This window comes from Phoca vitulina, unplaced genomic scaffold (assembly GCF_004348235.1).
Source record: "Phoca vitulina isolate PV1807 unplaced genomic scaffold, GSC_HSeal_1.0 scaffold19, whole genome shotgun sequence".
Classification (NCBI taxonomy): domain Eukaryota; kingdom Metazoa; phylum Chordata; class Mammalia; order Carnivora; family Phocidae; genus Phoca; species Phoca vitulina.
The window spans coordinates 16,600,308-16,612,423 of NW_022589722.1; the positions used below are offsets into that span (position 1 = coordinate 16,600,308).

Consider the following 12,116-nt stretch of genomic DNA (forward strand, 5'->3'; position numbering starts at 1 on the left):
AAAAATTAAATCTGTGTGTGTGTTTAATTTTATAAAGGACTCTAATATATTTTATTTCTAAAATGTCAGTTAAGATGCTGAGATAAAAATGCAAAGAGGTTTATCAGCTCCTACAATAGAGATAGGGCTTGCCTTAGGCATGGCATGACTGGCGGTTCCAGTGACATCACCAGGCCCTGGTTTTCCTGTCTCTTAGATCTTCTCTCTTCCATGTTGGCTCCCTTCTCCTCTCATTGTTGCAAGATGACTTAAGCAGCCCCAAACCTCATACCTCTCATCCTCACATCCAGTAGGAAAGGCAAACATTTTCTTCAACAGCACCAGAAAAGGTTCTGAGATACAACCCAATTGGTATAGCTTTGCACTCTGCCCACCCCAGAAGAAAACAATCATTATGAACACAGGAATGCAATATGTTGATAATCCAGGGAAGGGAGAGATGAATAACGAATACACAGTGTTCATGAAATATAGTTTGAAATATAGTTCAAGCGTTTTTCAAAGGAGAAAAGAAAGAGAATAAAAGCAAATCAAGCTGGTCTTCAAGGGGATGTTAGGCAAAAGGGAGTGTCACCATCCCTGTAGAGGCTGATTTATAGCAGTCACACTACTTCAATAGCAAGCTTTATTTTAAAATGATGGGTCATTTTGTTTTCACAAATGTCACTTTTTCTAATCACTTCTCAGAATCCTTCACCAGATATTTCTTCTTTGCCATTCCCTTGAGTGTGAGTGCACTTTCAAGACCTGTCCTGGGGATTCTTTTATCATTGTGTATATATCCCTGCATAAGTCCATCCACTTCCATGGCTTCAAGCATTGTTTGAATCCATATCTCAAATTGAGATCCCCTCTTTGGTGATCCCAAATAACACCCCTTTCTGGGGCTCTTAAGTTGCACTCACCTAATATTTATTAAGTATCAGCAATATGCCATTCACTACTTGATATGCTATGGGTAACAGCAAAGCAAAAGCAGGATGTGGTTCCTGACCTCAAAGAGTACTCATTCTGGGATGGAAAGTGGGCACTGAGTACTTGCAACTGTAATTAATGCTATGACAAGAGAAGAACAGGATGGACCTGTGGTCTCCAGATCCACATAGTGAACTGCTTGCTGGATGCCTCGACTCAGCATTCTCTAATGTCTTCATAACTGCAAATGATATTTCACCATCTTCTCCCCAAAATCATGTTCTATATTTGGTGTTCCATTTAATGAAACCACCAACCACATAATCTCTCAGATTGGAAGCCTCAACTCTTGCCTCTTCTCTTCTCTCACAGTTCCCTAAATCTTACTCTCAGTATGCTAACTCTAGTTTCAGTGAACTTCAGACTCCTTGAATTTGATATACTCTTTCACATGCTACTCCTAACCCCTGGAATCATCTTCACAATTCATTCTTCCCTTCTCGCTTTCTACTTCCAAGACCCTTTGCATGAACCTCTCAACTTACTTTACTAGAAACAGGACATTAAGCTATACAATATCATGGATCAAAGTTTTTTCTATTTCCTGGCTGTAAAAAGGGCACTTAGAATATGGCATATTATCATTAAATACAAAATGAATAAATGAATGAGTAAATGAAAGATGTCTTCTTACCATTTCCTCCACTGGATTAAAATATTATTGGTAAGCACTTCATATCAGGTAAGACCCCATCTCCACTATGTGCTATGGTGGTTTTATGTTGCGTCAGCTTGGTTAAGCTGGAATTACACTTCTCAGAATCCCCTTTCTGTATGGTCCCTGGGTAGAGTTGGTCAAAAAGAAACTTGTGGGAGGTTTAGAAGGCAGAAGTGAGGCAGTAGCAAAATTCAGGTGGCAAAATTCAGTTGCACGGGTATCAGCAAGTTTCAGTTTGTTCCCACTGCTTGATTTGCAGACCAAAAGCAAACCTAAGCCCATCACTAGGAACCTGGCTTCAAACTCACAGAACAGTGCCCACAGAAGGCAAAAGGCTTCTACACCAGCCCCCTTCACACCCTTACCCCAGGAGCTGAGAGTACCGAACTTCCAGTATTCTGCAAGCTCCAATTGGTCCATTGGTACCTATGTCTCATGATGGGTAATGGGTACCTCTTCTCTGATCCTCCAATTCCCCTTTACAGACCTTCAATCCCCAGTTCATTCCATGTTGTATAAAGTCCATGCCTACAACACATTCCTTAATCCATATAATTCATAGAGTGTTCTGCTTTTTTTTAACAGATATAAACTATTTATTGAATATTTGCCACCAAATACTGTTAAATACATTATCTGGCAGTAAATTGTTTTCAAGTTAAAACTTAAGACACAAACACTAATATTTACAATTCTTTCAAGGAATGTTATATAGTGACACATCAAGGCATAAATTCTTTTGGTATATAATTCTTAAAAAATGATACTAGCAAAAATGATGGGAAATCCTCAGCATGAGATTATGATTAAGCTATGTTTTACAAAAATATGGTAAAGATGGCAATAATCTTATTCAATATCCTGGATTCAATCCCTTCAGGAGAGACTGGTCATTTAGACAGTCAAACTTGAAAATATACAGATAAGGCAGGTCAAGACTGCCACTGAGAAGTACATCTCTTAACATGTTCATCTAGGAGGCCACAGTTGGGAAGATCTGAAGTATCGAGTCAGTTTGATGAATGAGTCGGTTGGCACTTACAAACATATTTATTGCCTTGCCATCTTTAAAAGAGGTTTTCAGAGTGTCCATGAAACTTCTGGACTACTTTACAAGTTCTTTCTTTTGGTGTTCAACTGCCCTGGAGTTCTGGTACTGATATTTCTTGAGGATATTATTCACTATATCAAATTATTTTATTGTGTTAGTTATATCCTTGATCGTCTGCAGAAATCTTGCTCTGTCACTGATCTCATGTGAGATCTTACTAAGAATCTGTTTAGGTCCTCATGCCTTTTAATTTGGTCCTGGAATTCTGGCTTTGGAGGTTCAATCATATACTCTTCTATGTCATCAACTGCCATTCGAAGAAGGGACTCTGTGAATTAATGTCTACATTATTTTCCTTTAACATTTTCATAATGATGTCTTGTATGAAACCTTCATTTTCTTCCTTGATCTTTTTTTTAAGATTTTATTTATTTATTTGTCAGAGAAAGAGAGATCACAAGGGGTGGGGGGAGCGACAGACAGAGGGAAAAGCAAGCTCCCCACTGAGCAAGGAGCCCAATGCTGGGATCATGACCTGAGCCAAATGCAGATGCTTAACCAACAGAGCCACCCAGGCATCCCTTCTTCCCTGTTCTGACACATGTAGTCCTTGTGCTGAGCCTGTACCCAGGGACTTTTCTTTAGTTTGCTTTATATATCTCCTACTCTAAAAGTTTCTCAAACAAAGAAATAAAAACTTGACCATGTACTGTCATTATCTCAACTAATTTTGAACATGGCCTGCATAGTATAACATCTACTAGGAATTAAGTACGAGCATTGATAATGAGAATACTTTACATTTACAGTGTATTATAGTCTTTTTAATGTTTTACCATATATCAATTAATCTTCACAATTGCCACTAAAGCATGTGTATTGCTCCCTACTGTGTACACAGCACAGTACCAGGCATTTATCAGTCTGTCTAATCTTCACAATGTAACGAAATCAAATTTTCATATGTGATGAAATAAAAATATACTTTTTCTTTTTTTAAAGATATTATTTATTTGAGAGAGACAGACTGAGAACACAAGAGAGAGTGAGCACAAGAAGGGGGAAGAGCAGAAGGAGAGGGAGAAGCAGGTTCCTCGCTGATCAGGGAACCCTATGTGGGGCTCAATCTCAGGACCCCAGGATATGACCTGAGCCAAAGGCAGATGCTTAATGGACTGAGCCACCCATGTGCCCCCAAAATTATACATTTTCTTAATAATGGCCATCAAAAAGCCCTTTAGGACAAAAACTATATGGGGGCGGGGAGATATCTTGATAAAGAGCTTGGAATAGAAGTTGGAATCTCGAAGGTGTGGATGTTAGCAGGAACCCAAGGAAAATAAAGATGGTCAAGGAAATGGGAGAAAAGGAGCACAATGGGGTGGAATTTAAATGTAGAAAGGGTGTCCAGCAAAATCTCACTGATGTGACCATGAGAGATAAGCACCTTAAGGGACTCTCAGAAAGCCAGGAGAGTTCTGGAATTTTTATATTTGAGCTCGTTTTATTTGTATCGCAAGGAACAGGGAAATCCTAGGTGTCACATTATTCACATACAGTTACGGAAATTGAGGATAAAAAGAGGAGCAACTTAAGCTCGTAGAGCTGGACATAAGTTTGTCTGACTTGAGCTTCTACAATGGGTCTGAGGTCATAGGCATATAGTCCATCCCAGACATACTTGACCGCACGTCCCCTCTTTCGGCTAGACCACCTATGACCCCTTAGGAGGGGGAGAACTAACCTGAGCCAAGGAAGAGTTAGCAAACCTGTTCCCAGTGTCAAAGCAGAGCCAAGAGCAAGGATAGCCCTGCGCATTCCATGGGTGAGCTTCCTCTGAAGTAGTCTAAGGGATTGACAGCAACATGTCTGATCTTCTCTTCCCTGCTCCCAAGCTAAAGGGTGGTGTGAGCTCCCCAGATGTCAGGGTACAGGAAGGGAAGGTGCCTTAGAAATATTTCCAGAATATAAGAAACGCAAAGGTTGGGTGCCTGGGTGGCTCAGTCGCTAAGCGTCCACCTTTGGCTCGGGGTCATGATCCCAGGGTCCTGGGATCAAGTCCCGCATTGGGCTCCCACCTCAGCAGGAAGCCTGTTTCTCCCTGTCCCACTCCCCCTGCTGTGTTCCTGCTCTCGCTATCTCTGTCTCTGTCAAATAAATAAATAAAACCTTTAAAAAAAAAAAAAAAGAAAAGAAACACAAAGGTCCTGGAGACCCTTGGAAAGAAATAGGTTAGGGGCCCACTTCCTTTTCCAGCCAAATGAATGCCTGGAGGGGAGACACAGAGGAACCTTGGCCTATAGGAATAAATGAGGAGCTGTGTTCCTAAGAGGAGCTGCGTCTGGCTGTATTCATTGCTGAGAAATCCATGGAAGCCCCAAGGGAAATCCCTTTGGCTTATGAAGACAGCTCAGCTGGTGTCTTGCATGTCCACCATCCCTGGTTGTGTAAACCTAGATGCTTGAGGAAATAAAACACCCATAATGAGCAACAGAAGTTACCTGTGTTGGGTGCTTATTACATACCAGGCACTGTCCTGAGGACTATCAAGCATTATCTCATTTAATTCTCATGAGCCAGCTATGAGGTAGGTTAACATGATCATACTGATTCCACAAATGAATACATAGAGAATGAAAGGAGTAAAAAATAATTTAAAGACTGTGTCAAAGACCCCTGGTAATACAGAGCATGGCAAGGTGCACTGGAATGAGTTGACTTTCCCCATCACTGAGAAGACAGGATAATGATGTCCCTGGACTGACCTGATAGAGTGGGACATACCGGGATAAATAAGCAACGCACAACTTCTCACTGGGAAATTTGATGGAGATAGAGGGTGAGAAACATGGGGAAGAAGCCTAGACCATGCAGCTATACGGTGGAGCTTAGGTTTCTAATTAAGGGTTGCAGTGTAACCAAGTTTTAACATCCAGGCAGCTGGCTTGGGTGTAGGACCTGCATCTTCAGTTAGTGGGGCATTGAAAACAGTCATCTTTTGGCCAGTGGAATTGAGAGCCCAGACTGCCTACACGCCAACCCTGGCTCTGCCATTTAGTAGCTTTGTGACCTTGAACACTTTGGAAGAGGGGATCGTAATAGCATCCCTTTTACAATATTGTGAAGATTAGATAAATTGTATTTGTGTTAGCAAGTATCAATTCAAACCTGGCAGCCTGACACCGATATCCTATCACCTGCCGCAGGCTGACTCTGTTTTCACCCTTCACCCTCCATGTCCCCACACCACAGACCTAACATTCATCAGACTCATATATGAAAAATGATTGAAAGGTACCACCTCTGAGACTGTGTTCAATGCGATTACGATTACTCTCTCTACTCCCTGGCTGGCTCTACTACAGTTTAAGAGCGGCTTTAGAAAAAAAGAAGGTGTGTCCAGAATCAGCACTAGGGTGAAGAGAGTGAGATGCAAAGAGCTCAACACTGAAGGAGGCACTTACGCTCAGGATCACGCAAGTACCTATGTCATGGCTTTAAAGAGAAAAGCTGGAGGGCTAGGATTTCAATATTTGAATTCCTGGTGGGTGTACAGTTTATATAGGAGTTATTAACTTTTTAGGTAAGTTGTATTCCTCAGAAGTTGTTAAAAGGAAAAAAAATAGCTTAAATACAGTAGGCGATCTTGCTAGTTAAAGGAATTAACTTATGAAAGCATTTGTAGAAGCAAGAATCCATTGGCAAGTAATTTATTGTTTACCAGCAACTGAATTTTCCTTTGTCATGTTGGGTTACACTCTCCCTTTAAAAATTACCATGTGTTATGCATGTGATATTTGCTTTCCTGATAACAGAAGAGAGAAATTCATGTAAGGATTTCTTTGTATTTTTTTTTGCATGCAAGAAATGCAGCATTGAGGGAAGTAAAGTATCAAAGGGTCTCAAAGAAGTGCCATGAATTTTTCTACATTGTTGCAAATGAACTAGGCTCAAAAAAAAAAACGTCTTTAAAAGATACAACAAGGCTGTATGAAATCTACAAGAATGAGTCTTGCTAGAATTTTGGCTGCCGGATAAATCACAAAGAACCATCTTTTATCTTTTTAAAAATCTCCTTTTTTTTCTGTTTTATAAGTGTTTTTTTCAAAATAGTGTTCTCTTTTTCCTCCTTGAGTTCATTCTGTGATTCTTTTTTTTTTTTTTTTAACTTCTTGAGTGGAACACTTAACTTATTAATTTTTTATCTTTCTTTTGGGCATATACATTTAAGACTACAGCTTTAGCTACATCCCTCAAGTTTTGCAATGAATGTTTTCCTTCTCAAGTTCTAAACATTTTAAATTTTCATTATATTCCTTCTTTGTTTCATAGTATATTATGTGTGTTTTTTAAATTTCCAAGCATGTGGATTTGGAAAGAGGGATAATCTTTCTGTCCAATTGTTTTGTTTTGTGGTTGAAGAATGTGGCCTGTGTAATATTAATCCTGATATTTATTAAGTTTTCATTTGTGACCTTCTACAGATTCTTATTTTATAAACTTCCAAACATCTTTATAAAATATATTCTGTAATTGTTTAATGAAGGATTCTCTCTGTATATTCATTAGATCAACTTTGATCATCGTACTATGCATGGGATTGATATGTTAAAATTGTCCCTGCAAATTACAGATTTGTCAATTTCTCTTTGCAATTCATTCAGTTTTTGCTCTATGCAGTTTTAAGGGTTATTTTCTTAGGGAAATACAGATTCATGATTTATATACTTCCTGGTGAATTGTTTTCTATGTAAGATACTTTTTTTTTTTTTTTTACTAATAACGCTTTTTGTCTTAAAGTTTATGTAATTTAAATTAATATTGTTATTCCAGTTACATTTTGATTTATAAATGCATGGTATATCTTTTTCTAACCCTTTATATTAAAATTTTCCTCATAACTGGGTCATAGGTACACCTCTTATTAAAAAAATAATTGAAGGGTTATTAAAAAATAATTGAATGTGTTACTATATTTGTAGTTTTTGTTTTTAAAGTGCAATCCAGAGATTCTGGGAAGATGATAGTGACGGTGGCAGTGTAGTTTTGATCTTGTTTGAATCCCCCCCACTCCGGATATTAAAGCAGTCACAGCAATTAAATGGCAAAACCAAAGATCCATGTACAAAATTACAACAGAAGTAGGCAACAATGTATCCCCCAATACAAGCAAATGGAGACAAACCACCAACAGCCACAAGACACACATGGTATTAGCATCTGTGCAGACAAAGTACAGGAAAGCAAATAGTGTTGTGTCTAATGTTGATCAGAACCCCAAAAGAACTGATAGTTTTTTATTAGGAAGCACAGTGGGCCAATTTGAGATAACCAGATGTAGCCAAGAATGAATTTTTCTCTCTCTAAAACCAAGTTACTGAAAAGGTTGGAGCAGTTTAACCCTTATGAAATCTCAATCCTGAAATGGGCTTCCTTTCAATAAAGAAACCATGCTGCGGAGAAACTACTAGAAGTAGAATAAAATTGAGCAATTTAAGGAAAATTAAGATTAAAAAAGAGAAGATTCAGACCAAAGGGGAGTAAGGAAGACAGTCAGAAAATCTTAGGGAGCAAGCAGCCATATTTTTTAACATTACATAAAAATAACAGAAGAGGGAGCTTTGTGACATTAGAAAAAATTTCCTGAATCCTGCCTCAGTCTGAAAGGTCAGGATAACTAATTTCATATAAATATGGGCAACAGAGAAGTATCAAGGTCAAATCCCATATAATGTTATAAGAAATGAGGCAATAAGGAGCATAACATTTCTAGAGATGATGAAAGCCAGAAAAGTATGTCCACAAACAGATCAACATGGAACTTACCATTTCAAAATTAGTTAAAACCCATTAAGAAAATTATATAGGATATGAAAAAAAATAACATGAATCAGAATTTTTCAAGCTGAGACCTAAAATAACAGAACTCAGGAAAGAATTAAACATAAAAGAAAATATGCTTTAAGAAATTAAGAGTGAAATAGAAGAATACTGGTGGAAAAAACACACAACAAATGAATTAAAGGAAATAGAAAATGAAAAGGATTTTTTTAAATCAGAGGAAATAAAGATATTAAAAAGGGTTAAAGGAAAGTGACAAATACAAAGATGGACAAAGAAGATCTAACATACAGATATTAGGAGTCCCTGACAACTAAAACCAGAGCAAAAGAATAGAACAAGTACAAACACTTTTAATTAAAAAAAAAAAACTTCCTCTGAATTTTTTTTAAATGTTTGAAACCACATATTGAAACATCATACTGACTACCTGATATTACTGACTTAAAATGACCAATATCTAAGAAAAATCCTAGCAAAATCAACAAACTTTAAAGAAGAAGGGGAAAAAATCCTTTGGGCATCTAGTAAAAAAGATCATGTGACTTATAAAGGAAATATATTAGATTTATACCAGACTTTTAACAGCAATATTTTATTCCTAAAGAAAATCGATAGCATCACTAAGATATTTAAGCGACGAAAGTATGAGCAACAGTTTTCATACTCATTAAAACTGACTTTAAAGAATACCAGACACAGATGAACTGTTATCAACATGCAAGATCTAATGGAATACTATTCCAAAGGGCCCTTCCTGAGGAATTTACTACAGAGGAAGTTTCAAACAACTTAAATGAATGGAGGCCTAAGACTAAAGAAGAGCTTGAGGGACAGAGAATTTTATGTAATAGGCGGATGCTCTGATAATGTAGATATCATAATGTAGATCAAAATGTGATCAAAATGGCAAGAAATATGTCACATACCAAAAACCTGGAGCAAATGTATGTTTCATGATAAAGCATTCAATTTGAAGTCATGAAAAAGTCAGAGATGCCCCATCACCACTTCTATTCAACATTATACCGGGGCTCAAACCAGTACAAAAGTTTAAAGGCAAAAAAATACTAAAAAAAAAAAAGTATTAAAAAATGTTTTAATTCAGACATGATGGTCCGAGAGATGATACAAACTATTAGAACTAATAAGGATTTTTAAAGTTCTGGATATAAGATCAATGTCCAAAGAAATGTATGTTTCCTTATATCAACAAAAACAATCAGGAAGCTTTGTGACAATAGAAAAGCTTTCCTGAATCCTGCCTCATTCTGAAAGGTCAGATAGGTACCTTTGATAATAACATCAAAACCTATATGACACCTAGGAACAAACATAAGTCAAGATGTGCAAAATTTTAATGGAAAAAAAATTATAAAACTTCATTTAAAGACACAAAAAGTGGTTAAAATAAAAGGAAAGATACCATATTCATGGATGGGAAGATTCAACATTATAAACATATCAAGTTTCCTCAAATTAATCTTTTTTTAATTTTATTTTATTATGTTAATCACCATACATTACATCATTAGTTTTTGATGTAGTGTTCCATGATTCATTGTTTGCATATAACACCCAGTGCTCCATTTAGTACGTGCCCTCTTTAATACCCATCACCAGGCTAACCCATCCCCCCAAACCCCTTCCCTCTAGAACCCTCAGTTTGTTTCTCAGAGTCCATAGTCTCTCATGGTTAGTCTCCCGTTCCAATTCCCCCCTCCTTCATTTTTCCCTTCCTACTATCTTCTTTTTTTTTTTTTAACATATAATGTATTATTTGTTTCAGAGGTACAGGTCTGTGATTCATCGGTCTTACACAATTCACAGCGCTCACCATAGCACATACCCTCCCCAACGTCTATCACCCAGCCACCCCATCCCTCCCACCTCCCACCACTCCAGCAACCCTCAGTTTGTTTCCTGAGATTAAGAATTCCTCATATCAGTGAGATCATATGATACATGTCTTTCTCTGATTGACTTATTTCACTTAGCATAATACCCTCTAGTTCCATCCACGTCATTGCAAATGGCAAAATTTCAGTTTTTTTGATGGCTGCATAATATTCCATTGTATATATATACCACAGTCTATATGCTGTCTGCAAGAGACCCATTTTAGACGCAAAGACACTGCCAGATTGAAAGTGAAGGGTGGAAAACCATTTACCATGCTAATGGACATCAAAAGAAAGCTGGGGTGGCAGTGTTCAAATTAATTTATCAATTTAACATAATTTTAATTCAGAGCAAAACTTGCTGAAGCCGTCCTTCCTCCTCCCTTGGCATGCACGTGTGTGTCCTTAGGCTGGATCCCTTCTCCAGGCACTGAGGCAGCTGTGTGGAAGACCAAGTCCTATTCTGCAGAGAACTTTCTTCCTGGTGAGTGGCCTTCACTGGATGATATATATATTTTAAAGGTTTTTGAGTTTGGGGGAGTCTAGCAGACCTGCAAGAACAAAAATTACTCTTCAGGAAAATAAAATAAACCAACGTATCCACAATGTCCATTGTAGAGTCAGAAATTGCTAGACTTGCAAAGAAACAGGAAAGTATCATCCATAGGGAAAGAATTCAGTTGATAGAAACTGACCAGGAGATGGCTCAGATATTAGGTTTAAAATGCAAAGACATGTCATCAGTTATGCTGATGAAGTTTAAAGGCTTGATGGAAAATCTAGACTTAATGGTTGAAGAGATAAGGGAATCCCTTAAAAAGGACCTAAAGGAAATTTTAGGAGTACAAAGTAAAATACCTGAAGTGAAAAATGTAAACAACTCCAGTACCAAAAGGGAGTGGCCACAAATAAAAGGTTTAGCCACACAAAAAAACAGGGTTGGCGGAGAAAATAGAAGGAGCAAACTCTGAAATAGCTGAAGATACTGAAAATTTGACTTTTAAAAGAAAAGAAATAAGTGAGCTGAGTAGCAAATTAGACAAAGCTGAAGAGTACAGTATGAAAAAAGTACTGAATTGTCCCATGATGAATCACAAAATGACAAAGTCATGGAAAGTATGGAAGAAGCCATAAGCAATATAGACAACACTTGTGGAGATCGTAGCATCCATACAGAAGTAACACGAGAGAACTAAAAGATTGGAGAGGATGAACTGGTCGAAGAAAAAAGAGAGGAAAAATCCCTCAGAATTTAAAGAATAAAGAGAAAATTCTAAAAAACTCCAGAGAAGATGAAGGAGCAGTACTTACCTTGATGGCAGACTCTTCGTCAGCAACATTGGACATTAATAAGCAATGGACTAATGTTTTCAACATTCTGAGGGAAGATGATTTTGAACCTAAAGTTCTATGCCAAGTTAAATTAACATTTAAGTGTGATAGTGAATTAAGGACTTTTTCAGATATGCAAAGTCTCAGCAATTTTATTAGCCAAAACCGTTTATGAACGAATTACTGAAAGATGTACTCCCACAAAAGGAAAAAATAAAGAAAGGAAGAAGGTATGGGATTCAAGAAAAAGTGGAAAAAACTCCACTAGATTCAAAGCATGGAGCTGAGGGGAAGCCAGTGATGGCTTGAGCTTTCTATTTGTTAAAGAAGTAAAGATTGATGAACTAGATGAGGTGAA

At 37.5% G+C, this 12,116-nt stretch overlaps 1 pseudogene; it reads right to left on the reverse strand.

The window, feature by feature from the left end:
- Positions 1-2,606: 2,606 nt before the first annotated feature.
- LOC116640095 lies at positions 2,607-11,773 on the reverse strand (annotated as a pseudogene).
- Positions 11,774-12,116: the final 343 nt, after the last annotated feature.